We start from the raw sequence: 19,806 nt of genomic DNA on the forward strand, positions 1-19,806 counted from the left end.
ATAACCCTTGAACTGCTACGCTCAAGTGATCCTCCCACCTCAGCCCCCCGAAGTGCTGGGATTACAGGCGTGATCCACTGCACCTGGCCTAGGATTGAATAAATCCTGAAGCAGCTGCCTAGCCAAGAAGCTTCTTGTGTACAGCTGGAGTTGGGCAGAGGGCAGTGTAGGGGATTGAGGCTGGGGGCATTGGCCACTGAATTTTTGGAAGGAAGGAGGGGAGGACCGCTTCCTCCTTCATGTAGAGGTTTCAGCGCTTCTGAGGGGTGCTGTCAGACCGTCATCATGCTGAATGCCATGGTACTGAGTTACCAATCTGCAAGGTGCTGTGCGGGAGGCCCGTGTGTGCTTCTGGGGAGTGCGGGTGTCTGGGATGACTCAAGAGGGATGTAGGCTCTGTCCCACAGATAACTCAGCTGGCTTCTAAACTGTTTTGTCAGGCAAAACCCAATTGAAAGAGGTTAATTGCTTTCCTATCCTCTGAGGGCTACTCTGGGGCCTCTTGTAGGCCTCTGAGTCGAGCTGTCAACCCCAAACTCTCTGTCGTCACTTCGAACAGGGTAGTTGATGTTGATATATGGTTAGATATCCCGGAGACTTGGGAGATCAAACGAGAGGGCACTTTTTGTGGATGTAGGTTGAGTTTGAGGTCAAGTGTAGATACCTTTGGCTCCTCTAGAGATTGTGATAGATTGGCATGGCTGTGCTCAGGCAGTCCCCTCAGCCAGGAATGCCCTTTGCCCCTTAGAAAATTCCTCGTCATCCTTCTGGACTCAGCTTAAGCTCCCCTTGGTGGTGCTTTCCTTCTCAGTTTTCCTATGTGGATGGAATAATTAATGTCTAAATTTTTATTTAAACTTTTTATTATGGCAATTTCAACCATCCACAAGAGTAGAGAGAATAGTAGAATGAACTCTGGTGGAACTGTCATATAGCTTCAGAAACTATCAACATTTTGCCCATCTTGTTAGCCATCTTTCCCCCCTTTAGTTATTCATTCTTTTATTTCTATGTTCATTGAGACAGAGTCTCACTCCGTCACCCGGTCTGGGGTGCAGTGGTGCGATCTTGGCTCATTGCAACATCTGCTTCCTGGGTTCAAGTGATTCTCCTGCCTCAACCTTCTGAGTGGCTGGGATTACATATGTACACCACCATGCTTGGCTAATTTTTGTATTTTTAGTAGAGACTGGGTTTCATCGTGTTGGCCAGGCTGGTCTCCAACCCTTGACCTCAGGTGATCCACCCACCTCCGCCTCCCAAAATGCTGGGATTACAGGCGTGAGCCACCGTGCCCAGCCCCCAAATGCCTTTGTATAGTTAGTTTGTTCAAATCTGGATCAAAATATCCAAATAAGGTAGATATATTAAGGTTGATGTTTTCTACATCTTTAAAAATCTGTAACATTTCTTCGCTCTCCCTTTTTTGAGTTACTTGTTTGTTGAAAAAACCAGATAATTTATCCTGTAGAATTTTCTACCTTCAGGATTTTGCTGATTGCATCTTCAAAGTGTTATTTAATGGGAAATACATTCAAATGGTACATAAATCAAAATATACAGTGTTTGAAACATACAAAATGACCCTCCTACCCTTGTTCCTCAGGTACCCAATTTTCTTGCCTGGAGGCAATTATTATTTCTTGTGCATCTTTCCAGAGATGTCTTCCTATTTGAATTTAATCATTTTGTCTTTATTCTTGCCACAGACGATAGTTGGTTATGTGCCTTTCTTTTTAGACTATCTGTTCCTTTAGATCAGGTATTCAGTCTTTGTTTTTTTGATCTTGCATCTCTAGCAGTGATGCGTAGGCCTGCGTTGATTTAATGTCTGTTTCAATGCCAGCCTGTACCCTGCCACCTCCCTACCTTTGGGGAGGTCCCAGACAGAGCACGGAGTTAATAGTTAGAAGACCCGAATTTGTGGCTTGGCTTTGGGAAATTCATTTAGCCTTTTGGAGATGCCATTTGTCTATAAATTAGAGACGGTTATGCCGCTTTCTCAGGATTATGTAGATAATATCTCAGTGCCTTGTGAAATACAAAGCAGGTATCAAAAACAAGTCAAATGTCTCCTACAAGGTATGTTCCATGAGGACAGAGATTTGGTCTGTGCTGTGAATTTCCATGTCTGCAGCATCCATCACCAGGATGTGACAGGTCCTGAAAAAGTTTTGTTGAACGAATGAATAAATGAAATGTTCGTGTTTTTTTTTTTTTTTTGAGATGGAGTTTTTTGCTCTTGTCACCCAGGCTGGAGTGCAGTGGTGCGATCTTGGCTTACTGCAACCTCTGCCTCCCAGGTTCAAGTGATTCTCCTGCCTCAGCCTCCCAAGTAGCTGGAACTACAGGCGCCGAAATGTTAGTTTTTATGGAGGATCTCAAAGCCCCTGCTTCTGAGACATAATTGCCCACTGTGTTTCCCTGCCCCTCTTTCTCCAGCTAACCAGTGCTAAGGACCTTGGCACCCACTGGTGTATCATTCTACGGAGAGCTTGTGGGTTCGGACACAGGGGCAAGGCCTCTGCTTTATGGAATCTGCAGGGGAGGCAGGCGAGGGGTGTCAAAAAAACAGTTGCCTGTCACGTGTCACATGTAAGTCATCTGAAAGGCAGTGACACTGCGGCTCCTGGAGAAGTTGACAGTTTTAGGGGATGCAGTAAGGAAAGTGCAGCATGGCATTTGACAAGGGAGCAGCACGTGGTGGCTGGCACCAGATAACAGGGTGTAGGCCCGTCTCTGGGAGTTGTGCCTGGGAAGGGGGAGCTGGCTGGCGCTAAGAGCATGAGTAAATACCGCAGGAGTGTTTTCTTCCATTGGAGCGCTTATGCCTTCTTGTCAGCGTGGCTGATAAAGGAATGAGTGAAGGGTAAAACATAATTATCTCAACTGTCAAGCCGGCATCTCCAGGTCCCAGAGTATGTCAGAGCCAGGAGGCTAGCTCGTCAGGCGGTGACTTCGAGCACTTTCAAGGTTGGCGCAGGCAGGCTGGGATCTCAGTGACTCAGCTCTGGAACCAGAGGGCTGAGAGCCAACGTGAAGAAGTGTGTTCTAGAGGCCTAGTGGCCCTTTGCTAGGCAGCTAAGGTGGTGGGGAGGGGCTCACATGCTTTGGAGAACCAGATCCCTGGTGTTCAGGATGCTTATAAACTGAGATGTGTGTGAGCTGGCTTATTCATAAAGCATACAGAAGTCACTGCTGGTGTAGACATCTAGGAATGGAGGAGGGAGGATGGAGTTGATTCTGATGAGGGTTTGGGATGTAGTGGATATTTGCTAGTTGTTCAGCTTAGAAGCCATTCTCATTTTGGGGAACAGCATATAAACTTTTCTCTGGGGAGCCGCTGTATTGACGTATACTCTGAGTTTGGGAAGGGCTCACCCCACCCTTGTTAGCCAGGTGATTAGGAGAGTCCATTCTGCTGGCTCTAGAGATTGATTCAGGGAGCCTGAGTACCTGAGCCAGTTCTGGCCAGTGCGCAGGACTTTTCTGGGAAGAGCCGCTCTCTCTTTTCTGCTGTGTGAGCTGAGAGTGTAAGATGTTGGCTTGGAGCTGTTGGCAGCCATCTTTGCCACTATGAAGGGAAAGCCTGTCTGTGAATGAAGCTAATATTGCATAGAAATGCATAATTTGAGTTCCTGGATCTAGCTGAAATGGAAGCTAGACTACGACTGGAATTTCAGTTATATCTATCAGGAAATTCTCATTTTTTGCCCAAGGTGGTTTGAGTTAAGTTTGCTGTTCTTTGCAGCCAAATGAGTCCTTATATAGTATGGATTCTTGGAGAAGCATACTGGGGTTATTTTTTTTCTTTTTCTTTTTTTCTATGGCCCTCAGTTTGTCACTTAAACATGCTGGATCTTTTAAGCATAAATGGAGTGTTGATAGTCACAGGATGGCCCGTAACTCAAGGGAAGAAATGAAATTCAAAAATTTTAGTGCCTAAGGGAGGGTGCAGAGAGGTTTGGATGGTGCTGGGTAGGATTGGAGCCATGTCGGACCTGGAGCCAGGTCCCCTGGCACCTAGTCCTACTCCACTGCCAAGCACCTCTGCTTTTATTTTTTTAGTTTTTAAAAGGCTTTTTTTTTTTTTGAACGAGAGTCTTGCTTTGTCGCACAGGCTGGAGTGCCGTGGCGCGATCTCGGCTCACTGCAACCTCCACCTCCTGGGTTCAAGTAATTCTCCTGCCTCAGCCTCCCGAGTAGCTGGGACTACAAGCGTGTGCCTCCACGCCCGGCTAATTTTTTGTATTTTTAGTAGAGACAGGGTTTTACCGTGTTAGCCAGGATGATCTCCATCTCCTGACCTCGTGATCTGCCCACCTCGGCCTTCCAAAGTGCTGGGATTACAGGCATGAGCCACTGCACCTGACCCAATTTTTGTGTTTTTAGTAGAGATGGGGTTTCACCATGTTGGCCAGTCTGGTCTTGAACTCTTGACCTCAGGTGATTCGCCTGCCTTGGCTTCCCAAAGTGCTGGGATTACAGACGTGAGCCACCATGTTTGGCCAGCACCTCTGCTTTTCTATCCGCAAAGTGATGGTGGTGGCCTTTGCCCCTGTTCCTTTTGTAAGAATGGAGATGAGAAGCTTTGCTCAATTTAACATTGTGGATTATTTAAACCAGCCAGAGAGGAGATCCTGAGCATAGGGTTAGCCTCGATAGCTCCTTATCATTTTAATGAACATGTTAATGATATTCTTTTCTCCTCATTTCTTCTATACATTTATTAATTGGAATTCTTCTATAAGAAAGACCTTTCCCTTCTCCCCTAGTTATTTAATTATTGTTATTATTATTGAGATGGAGTTTTGCTCTTGTTGCCCAGGATGGAGTGCAGTGGCGCGGTCTCAGCTCACTGCAACCTCTGCCTCCCGGGTTCAAGCGATTCTCCTGCCTCAGCCTCCTGAGTAGCTGGGATTACAGGTGCCCGCCACCACACCCAACTAATTTTGTATTTTTACTAGAGACAGGGTTTCGCCATGTTGGACAGGCTGGTCACAAACTCCTGACCTCAGGTGATCTGCCTGCCTTGGCCTCCCAAAGTGTTGGGATTACAGGCGTGAGCCATTGCACCCAGCTATTTAATTATTTTTTATCACTGTGAACTCATGGATATTTATTTTATTCTATGGGGTCTATGTCCCATATATAATCCAGACAATACTTTTCCTTTATATGCAAAACAATCATTATTTTATTGCTCAAGTGGTTCTACCTTGTGGCCATTGGGCGCTCTTTCAGGTTGGCTCCTCTGTCCTTTTGATATGCCCCCAACCTATTTTGAGCACTGCCTCACATTCTTATACCGAAAGATACTTCAGGCTTATCCTGTATTTTCCTTGCCCTGGAATCAATTACTTCTCCAAGGAGCCCTGGTTCCTGTTATTGGAGAATGGTATTCAGAAACCAAGATGTGGAGGTTAGGTATTCGTTTTGCTACTGGGGTACCATTGCTTCTAGGCCCTTCTAGGAGACAGAGTGAGGATATATATGTGTGTACACTCACTCACACATACACACACTTCTGTCTTTCTACTAAAAAACTAAGATTTTTTTTTTTTGAGACATGGTCTTGCTGTGTCACCCAGGCTAGTGGTGTGATCACGGTTCACTGCAGCCTCCAACTCTTGGGCTTAAGCTATCCTCCCACTTCAACCTCCTGAGTAGTTGGGACTACAGGTGTGCACCAACATGCCTGGCTAATTTTTTAAAGTATTATTTGTAGAGACAGGGTCTCACTGTGTTGCCCAGGCTGGTCTTGAACTCCTGGCCTCAAGTGATCCTGATGCCTTGGCCTCCCAAAGTGCTGGGATTATAGGCGTGAGCCACTGTATCTGGGCAAAAAACTATGAACTGATACTTATATCTCCAATTTTAGTCCAATACCACAGAGTCCATATTAGCATTCTCCTTTTTTTAATATCACCTCTTTCTCTGATAGTGGTAAACCTGCCTCTTATCTACAATATATTTCCTTACTTGTTTGACTCTCGTACACTCTAAAATAGTTAAGACTACTGAAGCATTCATGAGCAGAGACAGCGGCCTAAAATAGGTGAGGTTGAATGAGTTAAGTTGGTATGGGAGCTGAGTTTGGAAAGGTGGGTTGATTGAAACATGTAGCCTTGGGGACAAGGTGATTTTGGCCGAGTGTAATGGGTGAAATTTTGGGGATTATCTATAAGAAAAAGATTAATTCAATGTTACTGGAGACTAGGAGAGTGAAGGGACATAGTGGCAAATAGTATTAGAGCTAGGTGACGGAGTGACTCAAGGCCAGGTTTTAAGCCATAGACAATAGGGAGCCATGGAAAATTCTCCAGTAAAGTTGTTTATTAAGCCTTCAGTGACTGAGAATGCTTAAAGTTATTGCATCATTGGATTTTTTTTTTTTAGACAGGGTCTCGCTTTGTTGCCCAGGCCAGAGTGCAGTGGTGCGATCTCTGCTCACGGCAACCTCTGTTCACTGCAACCTCTGCCTCCCAGGTTCAAGTGATTCTCCCATCTTGGCCTCCCGAGTAGCTAGGACTACAGGCATATGCCACCATGCCCGACTAATTTTTGTATTTTTTGGTACAGACAGGGTTTCACCATCTTGGCCAGGCTAGTCTCGAACTCCTGACCTCAAATGATCTACCTGCCTTGGTCTTCCAAATTGCTGGGATTACAGGCGTGAGCCACCGTGCCTGGCCAATTTTTTTTTTTTTTTTTTTATGAAATATGAGACAGAGTCTTGTTATGTTGTCCATGCTGGTCTCAAACTCCTGGGGACAAGTGATCCTCCCACCTCGGCCTCCTAAAGTGCTGGGATTACTGGCGTGAGCTACTGTCCCCAGCCAGTTATTGATTTTTTTTTTTTTTAAATACCAGTACCACTTGCCAGCTTTTGTGTTGGACAGTAGGTAGGTGTGTGAAGCTGCACGTGTATATGTGTCTGTGTGCGTGTGAGAGAGAACAAGAACAGGAACCTTTTCTTTTTAAAATCAGAGTTGTAATGCTGGAGGGGATCTTGATTGCTACTTTGAGTGTGAAGTTTTTTAACTAAGCTCAAATTCTTGTTACCAGGTAGGTCCCTGGGCTTCTGTGGTATCAGATGTTTCAGGTCAGTAGTATGTGTTTGTTCGGTTAGTTACTATAGTGCCCAATATTTGGACTACAAGTAATAATTAATATCCTTTTCTTCCTTGCCTGAGAAGCAGAGTCAGGGAGATGCAGGACCTTGCCAGGTGGTGATCAATATTCATCAGCTTCATTACTGATAGACACAGGGCTGAGGATATAGTCTGGGGTCTGGAGCAAGTGAGCTTGCTGAACTTCACCTCTGGATTTGAGAGGCTTACCTACCCAGGCACAGACACGGCTGGACAAGCCTCTCAGTTGGGGTACTGCCTCTTAGAAGAGGAAGGAGCTGAAAATCAATGCTCTGCAGATAAGCAGATCCCCAACGGAGGGGAGAGAGGAAGGGGTGAGCTGAGCAAACTCTGTTTCTTCTCCTAAATTCCTTAATCTGATTGGTGATTATCTCTCCCACAAGGAGTGAAGGAGCGGGAGAGAGAGGTCAGGAGCGTTATGCATACTAGGGCTCCCTCCACATGGTTGTGTGAAACATAGGGATAGAATGTTCTCCTGTGGTACTACTGATTGTGGGAGGGGAGGTAGCTGTAAATTTGCTGTAAGAACCATTTGTTTCTAAAAAATTCTGCTAATCTTTACATCTGACTTTGTTTAGGAACATAGGGTGCTTTGGGTTGGAGTATGGGAGAGCTATTTTGGCATTACTAAAATCTGCACTTAGAGACAAGAGTCAGACACTGTCAACTTTTATTTTATTTATTTATTTATTTATTTTTTGAGACAGGGTCTTGCTTTGTTGCCCAGGCTGAAGTGCAGTGGTGTGATCTCGGCTCACTGCAGCCTCGATCTCCTGGGCTCAAGCGATCCTCCTGTCTTGACCTCCCGAAGTGTTGGGATGGGATTACAGGTGTGAGCCACAATGCCTGGCTGCCATCAACCTTTATTACCATGGGATATGGTAGACTGTTTTGGAGAAAAAGGGACTCCAATTTCTGGCCTGTGGATATTGGTTGGAGGGGCAGAGTAAGGGGCTAAGGTCAGGTGACAACTCTATAACTATTCCATTGCACTTGAGAAAGACATCTTGGGCATCAGCCAGCTCAAGCCTCTAATGTACAGATGTGGAAGTAGAGTTCTGGAGAGGTGATGTGATTTCTTCTTTTTCTTTTTTTTTTTTTTTTTGAGACGGAGTCTCACTCGACTGTCTCCCAGGCTGGAGTACAGTGGCGTGATCTCAGCTCACTGCAGCCTCTACCTTTTGGGTTCAAGCAATTCTTCTACCTCAGCCTCCTGAGTAGCTGGGACTACTGGCGCATGCCATCACACCTGGCTAATTTTTGTATTTTTAGTAGAGACGGGATTTCACCATATTGGCCAGGCTGGTCTCGAACTCCTGACCTCATATGATCCGCCCGCCTCAGCTGTAATCCCCAAAGTGCTGTGATTATAGGCGTGAGCCACTGCACCTGGCCAGTGATGTGATTTCTCACGTCCCCAGCAGGTGTGTAGCATATCATGAACTTGATCTTGATGTTCAGATATCGCCCAGTCTCATGTTCTTTGCACTTTTTACTCTGTCATCTCCCTGTATATTTGCTTCGAATCTGGGGAAAAGCACCAAGCTGGACAGAAAGTAGACACAAAGATGCCTGTGCAGCAGTTCTTGCCAACTGGCTGCTGCTGCTGGAGTCACTCCTCCTACCTCTTCACCCACCCTCCTCTGAGCCTGAGGTTCTGCTGCTGCCTGGGATGGATTTGGGAAACACCGGAGGAGGAAGAAGAGCAACAGAGCCACCTCCCTGAAGTTCCTTTACTCATTTAATCAATAAAACAGTTAGCTCAACAAATATTTGGCATTCCCCTATGGAGGGGAGGGTAGACCCTTCAAAAGGAATTGATAGGTGCTAGCTCTTTGCTTCAGGAAAGAGTTTCAACTCCGAAGCTATTGAACAACTGCCAGTTTTGAGGATAACCATCCTACCAGTCTAGTGAAGGTATAATTCACTAAGCATTTTAAAGATCCTGTTCGTCTGCAAAGGGAACTGTAGCAATGTCTGGTTCTTCAGGAATATTCCCTGAAACCTGGGATCTGGTCTGGCCAAACCAGGACATTTCTTCACCATCCTTCCATCCATCTATTACTTTAGCCAACTTTAATTGAGCCTGCTCTGTGTCAGGTACAGGGTGAGGTTCAGAGGAGAAAATGGGAAATAAGATTCGACCTCTGCCTTCAAGTTGTCATAGTTGAGGGTGGGGGGGGGGAGCAGAAGGCAAGAAATGACCAGCTACAGGACTGATATGGGTCTATTACAACTCTGGCCCCTGGTCTGGAATTATTTCTCCTGAATCCTGACAGCACCTAACTTCCAGGCAAGCTGGGCGTGTTGGGGGGTAGCTTTTCTTGGGAGATGGGGCTGGAATGCGTTCCTCCTGGAGTAGTGGTCTGGGTCTCGTTGAGCCCCAGCTCCTTTGCATGTGCAGCACCTATCGACCTGGCATGGAATCTTTTCAGTGAGTTTTCAGGCATTGTGCCTCTAGACCCGCTTTTGCTGCTTTCACTTGTCATCACGGAATGTTTGCCTGAGAGTGCTCTGCATAGAGGAGGAGAGAAATTGAATCCTTGCTATCTTGGTGACTGGCTTTCTCGGAGTTTGTGATAATTTCTGCAGGAGCCTGAGCTGCATTTAATTCGTTCTGGTTGGGTCATCTGAGGACCAGTTCTTTGGAATTAGGGAGACAGAGTCTGTGAGTCTAGCACCTCCTTTTTAGCTTTCTGAATACTGCATCGAAATTTGTGCCGTTTTCCGCAGCGGCCCTGACCTCAAAACCATTCTGATTCTGGAGAATTCTGTAGGAGTAGGTTCTTGAGCCTTGATGTGGCCTGGGGAGAAACTTGGTAGGGTCCATGACCATCAGTGGGAGTCCTGGGGGTAAATGTGGTGGGCCTGGGAGAAAATGTGATTATTCCTGGAGATTGGGCTCACTGTGTGGTGGCTTCTCTGTAGGTCGTAGGCAATCAGGGAAATGCCAGTTACCCTCTCAATTGGTCTAGACTTGTTAGTTACCTAGGGACCATGGCCAACACCAGTGTTTTATTTTTCCGTATCTGTATACAACTTGTATTTTAAGAAATGTGAAATATTTAAGACCTAAGACAAAGTATAAAAAATAATTCAGTGATCACCCTCATGCTCATTGCCCAATTTCAGAAATAGTACCCTTTACCCATGCAGTTATAGCCCGTGGGTACTTCTTCCCTGACTCCAGCTTTCTTCCTGCATATCCAGAATTAAGCAGTATTTTAAATTCATTGTTTATTATTCCCATACACTTCTTTATGACCAACTATTCAGGTATTTCTGTGATATTTTTCATCCTGTTGACACTTTCCTTTACTTAGCTTTGTTCTAAGCAAAAATATCTGTGAAATTACAGGTTTGATTTTCTCTCTGTCTTTGTCTATCTAATGCATATGCAAATAAACATTCTGGGTACCAGCTGAAATTGCCTCTTGTACCACCTTTTGCATACCATCACCGCTGCAAGGTCGTACTTTGAGAAACAAGGCTGCGGCATCCGTAGCAGATGCTGCTGGGCTACTCCCTGGCTTGCACCCACTCTTGCCTCGATCTTTACCCCACTGTGTTTGGCTACTCTCTTTCCAGCTCTTCTCTTTTCCTAGCTCACACTGTTTATCTCCTGTGGCTGCTTTAGGATTGGAGATGCCTGATGTGATGGTATTTGCTGCTGTGGTTCTAAAGCAGTGATCTTTTCCAAGGGCCACAGCTATAATGAAACAAAATAAACCCCTGGGTTTTTGGTGGTATGAGCCCATTGCTGTGTGCTGGGCATCTCTCCATTCTGAGCAGCACACAGTTCCTCTCGTGTGCATGTCTGCAGCTCCCTCACCTATGTGGGCTGCCTGGACACGTGGGTGGGCTTCCTGCTACTGCAGAGCTGCCCTCCACTTGCCCCTAGCACCTGGTTCTACAGGGTAAGTGGAGCAGGCAGAACACCCACCTCCGCAGAGAAGGTCCTGCATTGTGAGGACTTGCACTTCTAACAAGGCCCTCTGTGGGGCAGGAGCTGGAGTAACCCTGGTTTCAGCCTGCCCTTGCCCATCTCAGACCCTATCCCAGACCAACCCAGGCTGGGATTTTCATTGCTGATTGCTTTTCCCACTGAAAACCTCCAGCAGTTTTCTACCTGCCCTGGACTGGGTGCTTCTGAGCTGTTTCCACCTCTGCTGGAAATGGATGTGGCAACATGATGAGAGATGCGGGGTAGGCATAAGCTAGGACTTCCCTGTGGCTGAGGCAATTTAGTACTGGAGTGCATAGAAGTATCCTTGGTCTAGGCTTACTAGTTACCTAGAGACCATGGCCAGTACCAGCATTTTATTTTTCCATATCTGCATACAGCTTGTATTTTTAAAAATGTGAAATATTTAAGACCTAAGACAAAGTTTAAAAAATAATTCAGTGATCACCCTCATGCTTATTGCCCAATTTCAGAAATAATACCTTACCCATGCAGTTGTAGCCCGTGGGTACTTCTTTCCTGACTCCAGCCTTCTTCCTGCATAACCAGAATTAAGCAGTATTTTGAATTCATTGTTTATCATTCTCATGCAACAAAGCCAAGTGTCCTTCACCCAGAGCAGCTATGAAGTCTGTATCTGGAGGGCAGCTTTCTAGAAACAGAAGAGATTTTATGCCTGGCATCAAGGTGGGAATGGGACAGCACCCAGGTGGTTCCCAACCTGTCAGTCAGTCACCTGGGGGGCCTTGGTACACATTCCTTGGTCCTGCACACTAAAGATTTATTGTCAGTGATTCTGAGGTAAGGCCGGGAAAGCCTCACTCTGGTGTCCAGGCTGGAGTATAGTGGCGTGATCATGGCTCACTGCATCACTGCAGCCTCTGCCTCTTGAGCTCAATTGATCCTCCCATCTTGGCCTCCTGAATAGCTGGGACTGCAGGCTTGCACCACCATGCCTGGCTAATTTTTGTATTTTTTGTAGAGATGAGGTTTCATTATGTTACCCAGGCTGGTTTAGAACTCCTGGGCTCAAACAGTCCCCCTGCTTCGGCCTCCCAAAGTGCTGGGATTACAAGCATGAGCCCTGCCAAAAGCCATATTTTTAATGAGTTCATCAGGTAGGCTTCTACTAAGGTTTCAATGGGTCTCTCCAAGTTCATGTTTTAGAAACTTAATCTGCAAAGCAAGAGTGTTGAGAAGTAGGACGTTCTTCTCAGTTAGGTCATAAGGGCTCTGCCCTCATGAATGGATTAATGCTGTTACTGTGAGAATGGGTTCACTTTGGGTACCTTCCCTCTCTCCCTCTCTGTCTCCACCCACAATCTCCACCCTTTCATGGGCTCTCTTACTCTTCTACCTTCCACTATGGGATGACCCAGCAAGAAGGCCCCTGCCAGATGTGGATCTCTTGGTCATGGGCTTCCCAGCCTCTAGAACTATTTAAAACAATGTTTTGTTTTGTTTTATTTTTAAAAAGTGATCCAGTCTCAAGGATTTTGTTATAGTAGCACAAATGGATGAAGATGGCTTCTGCTGCACTGTACTTAGGGGGCTCTATTATCTCATTTAATTTTTACAGTAGCCCTCTGAGGTAAATACCATTGTTATCATCCCTGTTTTACAGATGAAGAAACTGATGAACAGACAGATGGAGTGACTTGTTCAAGGGGCCACAGCTAGCAAGCAGGTGTATTAATTTCCTGTGATTGCCATAACAAATTACCACAAATTGGGTGGTTTAAGGCAATAGAAGTTTATTCTCCTACATTTCTTCAGGCCAGAGGCCCAAAATCATAGAGCCCCCAGGACCATGCTGCCGGTGGGAAGCATTCTAGGGAAGAACCCTTCCTTGCCTTTTCTGGAGGCACCAGGCATTCCTGCAGCTGCATTACTGCAATATCTGCCTCTACCTCCTCTACCTTCTCTCTCTCTTTTTTTTTTGAGACGGAGTCTTGCTCTGTCATCTAGACTGGAGTGCAATGGTATGATCTTGGCTCACTGCAACCTCTGACCCTCGGGTTTAAGCAATTCCCCTGCTTCCCGAGTAGCTGGGATTATAGGTGCCTGCCACCTCTTGCGGCTACAGGGGAATCAACTAATTTTTTGTATTTTTAGTAGAGATGGGGTTTCACCATGTTGGTCAGGCTGGTCTCGAACTCCTGACCTTGTGATCCACCTGCCTTGGCCTCCCAAAGTGAGCCGCTGCGCCTGGCCTACTCTTGTTTTTTTTTTGTTTTTTTTGTTTTTTTTGTTTTTTTTTTTTGAGACGGAGTCTTGCTCTGTCACCCAGGCTGGAGTGCAGTGGCTGGATCTCAGCTCACTGCAAGCTCCTCCTCTCGGGTTCACGCCATTCTCCTGCCTCAGCCTCCCGAGTAGCTGGGACTACAGGCACCCGCCACTTCGCCTGGCTAGTTTTTTGTATTTTTTAGTAGAGATGGGGTTTCACCGTGTTAGCCAGGATGGTCTCGATCTCCTGACCTTGTGATCCGCCCGTCTCGGCCTCCCAAAGTGCTGGGATTACAGGCTTGAGCCACCGCGTCCGGCCTACTCTTGTTTTTAATAAGGACAACTGTCATTGGATTTAGTGTCCACCTGGGCAATCCAGGATGATCTCATCTTAAAAATTCTTTTTTTTTTTTTTTGAGACAGTCTGGCTCTGTTGCCTAGGCTGGAGTAGGGTGGTACAATCTCTTCTGCCTCCTGGGTTCAAGTGATTCTGCTGCCTCAGCCTCCCGAGTAGTTGGGATTACAGGCGTGCACCACCATGCCTGGCTAATTTTTTTTTTTGAGACGGAGTCTCGCTCTGTGGCCCAGGCTGGAGTGCAGTGGCCGGATCTCAGCTCACTGCAAGCTCCGCCTCCTGGGTTTACACCATTCTCCTGCCTTAGCCTCCCGAGTAGCTGGGACTACAGGCGCCCACCACCTCGCCTGGCTAGTTTTTTGTATTTTTTAGTAGAGACGGGGTTTCACCGTGTTCGCCAGGATGGTCTCGATCTCCTGACCTCGTGATCCGCCCGCCTCGGCCTCCCAAAGTGCTGGGATTACAGGCTTGAGCCACCGCGCCCGGCCCCATGCCTGGCTAATTTTTGTATTTTTTTGTAGAGACAGGGTTTTGCTGTGTTGGCCAGGCTGGTCTTCAACTCCTGGGCTCAAGTGATCTGCCTGCCTCGGCCTACCAAAGTGCTGAGATTATAGGTATAAGCCACCATGCCCAGCTTCATCTTAAACATTCTTAATTATATCTGCAAAGGCCCTTTTTTCTGAATAAGGTTACGGTCACAGATTACAGGGGTTAGGTCATGGACATATTGTTTTGGGGGCCACCGTTCAACCCACTATGGGAACTTAGATTTAATGCCAAATGGTGCAGCTCCTCAGGCTGTGCCTATAACCACTCTACTCCCCGGCTCACTAATCTGGACTGGATGAGCTCCCAGGGTTCCTCCAGGCCAGTGGTTGAACCCAGCATGGGGTTCCCTGTTGTATCAGGGCATCAGAGCCATCTGTCAAGCCTCAAGACATCAGCGTTTTTTTCTCCCCCTCTCTCCCATACCCTCAGCCCTCTGCAACTTCTGAAACCCTTTGGGCTGTTCATCTTGGACTCAGAAAATTCCCATGCATTAACATGTTGACGAAGTTAGGCTGCAGGCGCTGTGAGGACAGACTCGTACTGGGTGGATGAGATGTGTTTCTCTTGCCTCGGTGGCCACAGCTCCAAAATGGGAATTGCTAGAATAGCAGGGCTAGATGGAAGGCCGTAATATAACTAATAAAATTGACGGAAGGCACTCCGCAGCTGTAAGGGTGATCGAGATGCTTGTTAACAGCAGTAATAATCTAATAGCCTGTTCTTGATTTCCCACTTCTCACTGTCTTGGCCCCAAGCAGCTATTTTCTACCAAATTAAAATCCACTCAGCTCTCTTCCTGTCCCTGAATAAAACTACCCTCAAAGCTCTTGCCTGTTACAGCAAGACTTTTTAATAGACTTTTCCTTGTAGAAGCATGAGACATATGTCCAATTAGCCGAATAACTTCACTTAAATATACAAATAAACTGTTGACTGATAACAGCAAGACATATGTGAAGCTAATTTAAGGCAAGGTGGTTCAGGAACTGGGGTGCTGTCCCTCCCACACCCCCAATCTGTCTTTAAGCTTCTCTTCCTTCCAATTTGTTGTTATTATTTTTGAGACAGGGTGTCACTCTTGTCGCTCAGGCTGGAGTGCAGTGGTGCAATCATGGCTCACTGCAGCCTGGACTTCCCAGGCTCAGGTGATTCTCCCACTTCAGCCTCCCAGGTACCTGGGAATACAGGCACGTGCTGCCATGCCCGGCTAACTTTTTGTATTTGTAGTAAAGATGGGGTTTCACCATGTTGCCTAGGCTGATCTCGAACTCCTGGGCTCAAGCTATCCACCTGCCTTGGCCTACCAAAGTGCTGGGATTACACTCGTGAGCCACTGCACCTGCCCTCCTCCAGTTTTTTGCTTATGGAAAAGACCTTTACCCCCCAACCCCTAACATGTTATAGGGATGTCTCTCTGCTGTGCCTGGTCACAGTGCAGAGTATCTAAGCCACTATTCATTCAGCCAATTGTTCAGTGGTATTTATTGAATGCTTACTATATGCCAGGCACTGTGTGGGGTGCTGGGTGTACAATGGTCTGTTCTTGGGAGGACAAGAGATAACTCACAATGATGGAACTCAGAACACATCCGCTCCAGGAGGATAGGGGACTTGTTTGTATTGCTTGCTGCTGTGTCTGCAGCACTAAGAACAGTGCTTGACACACACACACAGTGGTCTCAGTGTACACTTTTCAGGAAATCAATGTGGTAAGTAAACAAGGTCATTTCAGCTCTTGCTGAGTGCCCTAAAGGAGATAAAATGTAGTCACGGGATAAAGAGTGGCTGAGAGAGAGGCTGGGAAGGGCTCTCTCGCATGACGTTTTTCAGCTGAAACTGAAGAATGATCAAAGAACTATCAAGTGAAGGGCTGTGGGGAGACTGTTAGAGGAAGAGGCGGGGCCGGCCATGTGATTATGAGGACTAGTGCAAAATGAAAATGCTGGGCTCTGGCTGGGCGTGGGGAAACCTCCCTTCCCATGGCCCTGCTGTCCCAATCTTCAAAGGATGGGCAGCTCCCAGGAAATGGCAAGCTGTGTGCTGGGGCGTGCTTAGGATCTGGATGGGGGTGGGTGAGAGGTGCCTGCCAAGCTGTGTGCTCAGCTTGCTGTGGCTGTTCTAGTTTAGGTTGGGGCTGGATAACACGTGGCACCTGTGTGACCCCCCCAACCCTCCACATGCCTGTGTCAAGACTACCTGCAGGGACGGAGAGCAATGGCACAATGCAGGCCTCCCCTTCCCGGTGCACTGGTTGCAGAGAGCAATGATGGCAGTTAGAAGTAGGGAGGTGGGGCCAGACGTGGTGGCTGGCCTGTAATCCCAGCACTTTGGGAAGCCGATGCAGGTGGATGACCTGAGATCAGGAGTTTGAGACCAGCCTGGGCAACATGGTGAAACTAAAAATATAAAAATTAGCCAGGTGTGGTAGCACGCACCTCCTTAGCTACTCGGGAGGCTGAGGCAGGAGAATTGCTTGAACCCAGGAAGTCAAGGCTGCAGCAAGCGGAGATTGCACCACTACTCTCCAGCCTGGGCGACAGAGTGAGACCCTGTCTCAAAAAAAAAAAAAAAAAAAAAAGGAAAAAGAAGTAGGGAGGCAGGGTGGAGCCTGGGTACTGGGGGCAGGGAATGGTCAGCCAAGGAGGTAGGACTGTGTGGAGCTGAATCTCCCAGCATACCTTCCTTTGTCCCATCAGACTTCACTTCCAAAACACAAATTCAAAAATTTCAAATTCAAGAATAGCTTGAACCAGGGAGGTGGAGGTGGCAGCTACTAATACAGTAGCTTCCTATGACTGTATTAATTTCCTGTGACTGCTCAAATGTTCACAAACATAGTGGCTTCAAACAATGCATTCATTCTCTTCTAGTTCTGAAGGTCAGAAGTCTGGAACAGTTCTTTATTTTATTTTTTTTTTTTGAGACGGAGTCTCGCGCTGTGTCGCCCAGGCTGGAGTGCAGTGGCGCGATCTCGGCTCACTGCAAGCTCCGCCCCCCAGGTTCAGGCCATTCTCCTGCCTCAGCCTCCGAGCAGCTGGGACTACAGGCGCCCGCCACCACGCCCGGCTAGTTTTTTGTACCTTTAGTAGAGACGGGGTTTCACCATGTTAGCCAGGATGGTCTCGATCTCCTGACCTCGTGATCCGCCCGCCTCGGCCTCCCAAAGTGCTGGGATTACAGGCTTGAGCCACCGCGCCCGGCCTGGAACAGTTCTTACAGGGAGAAAATTAAGGTGTCAGCAGAGCCGCGATTCTTCTGGAGGCTCTAGGGGAGAATTCTTTTCCTTTTTTTTTTCCCCAGCTTGTAAAGGCTGTCCACATTCCTTGGCTCATGGTCCCATTCCTCCATCTTCAAAGCCTGTGACATCTGGCTAAGTCCTTCTCCCCCTTCCATCTCCCTGGCTCCCTTCTGCCTTTCTCTGCCACTTATAAAAGCCCTGGTGATTACACCAGGCCAATCTGAGTAATTCTGGATAATCTCACTATCAAGGTCAGCAGATTAAGAAATTAAACTGGCTGTGTGAGGTGGCTCATGCCTGTAATCCCAGCACTTTGGGAGACTGTGCTGAGTGGTTCACTTGAGGCCAGGCGTTCAAGACCATCCTGGACAACATGGTGAAACCCCATCTCTACTAAAAATGCAAAAATTAACCAAGCATGGTGGTGTGTGCCTGTAGTCCCAGCTACTTGGGAGACTGAGGCATGAGAATAACTTGAACCAGGGAGGTGGAGGTGGCAATGAGCCGAGATGGTGCCATTGCAGTCCAGCCTGGGTGACAGAGTAAGACTCAGTCTGAAAGAAAGAAAGAGAGAGAGAGAGAGGAGGGAGGGAGGGAGAGAAGCAAGGAAGGAAGGAAGGAAAGAAGGGAGGGAGGAAAGGAGGGAGGGAGGGAGGAAGGCAGCAAGGAAGGGGAAGGAAAGAAGCCTTCATTTCTTCGGCAGTCTTCATTCCCTGTGCCATGTAAGGTAACACATTCATAGATTCTAGGGAGCTGGACGTGTACATCTCAGGTGGCAGGGGCAGCATTCTGACTTCCACAATGACTGCAGGGCATTAAACCACATGCGCAGGCTTTCTCAATGCAGGGCAGCTGCGTGCCCTTGTAGCCAGCCCTGGAGAGGGAACTGCAGGCCTAAAAGCCCCGACGTGGCAATGAGCTTGGCTCACTGAAGGACATGGAGGGAGGCCCGAGTGATAGACTAGAGTGAACGATAGGGCACGTGGTACAAAATGAGATGAGAGAGATGGGCATAGGTCAACGAAACAACACGGAACCCCATGCTGTATGGACCACTGGCCTGGAGGAACCCTGGGAGCTCAGGTCAAGAACACAGGGCCTCCTAAGCCACAGTGAAGAGTTAGGAACAGCAGGCTGGAATCTGCTATTGCATCTTTAGGGGGAAAAAAAAAAACTCTATAGAAAAGTTCAAATGTAATTAAAAAGTGTGGACAATAATAGGCTGAACCCCTATACCTGGCACCTAGATCTAAAATTTGCCAAGCCAGGCTTAGTGGTTCGGGCCTGTAATCCCAGCACTTTGGCTGGGAGGCTGAGGCAGGTGTGTCACTTGAGGTCAGGAGTTCAAGACCAACCTGGACCACATGGTGAAACCCCATCTCTACTAAAAATACAAAAAAAAAAAAAAAAAAATTAGCCAGGTGTGGGTGTGTGCCTGTAATCCCAGTTACTTGGGAGGCTGAGGCAGGAGAATAGCTTGGACTTGGGAGACGGAGGTTGTAGTAAGCCAAGATCACACCACTGCACTCCAGCCTCAGTGACAGAATGAGACTCTGTCTCAAAAAAAAAAAAAAAAAAAAAAAAAAGAAAAAAATTTGCCAGGCCAGGCATGGTAGCTCATGCCTGTAATCCCAGCACTTTAGGAGGCTGAGGCAGGAGTATCACGTGAGGCCTGGAGTTCTAGACCAGCTGTAGTCCCAGCTACTCGGGAAGCTGAGGCAGGAAGATCACCTAAGCCCAGGAGTTCGAGGCTGCAGAGAGCTATGATGGCACCGTTGTACCCCAGCCTGGGCGGCTGAGTGAGATCCTGTCTCTGTAAAACAATCAAACACAATACACAAACAAACAAAAAATTTGCCATAATTCTTTCATTATTATTATTATTATTTTGCTGACAAATTTAAACAAATTATAGAAATCATGGCATTTCACCTGTAGTTTCAGTGTGCATCTCTAAAAACTGACATTTTTCTAAATTATCATGTGATTATCTCAGCTAATGATATTAACAGGAGTTCTTTAATTTCATCTCATTTCTATGTGTGTTCACTTGTCCCCGAAATGTGCTGCCTGTTGGTCTTCACATTGTCCCTGAGCTTTGTGCCTATTTTAGCTGTCTCTCTGAGGTTAGAGTGAGGCCTTCTTCCCTGTATCTTTCAGGGTTTTTCCTTCCTTCCTTCCTTCCTTCCTTCTTTCCTTCCTTCCTTCCTTCCTTCCTTCCTTCCTTCCTTCCTTCCTTCCTTCCTTCTTTCTTTCTTTCTTTCTTCCTTTCCCTCCCTCCCTCCCTCCCTCCCTCCCTCCCTCCGTCCTTCCTTCCTTC

The 19,806-nt window shown here is 47.1% G+C and overlaps 1 protein-coding gene across 1 annotated transcript in view; it reads left to right on the plus strand.

The window, feature by feature from the left end:
• ADCK1 (aarF domain containing kinase 1) overlaps window positions 1–19,806 on the plus strand; it is a 129,728-nt gene that overhangs the window by 20,674 nt on the left and 89,248 nt on the right. The window lies entirely within an intron of this gene.

This window comes from Theropithecus gelada, chromosome 7b, assembly GCF_003255815.1.
Source record: "Theropithecus gelada isolate Dixy chromosome 7b, Tgel_1.0, whole genome shotgun sequence".
NCBI lineage: Eukaryota > Metazoa > Chordata > Mammalia > Primates > Cercopithecidae > Theropithecus > Theropithecus gelada.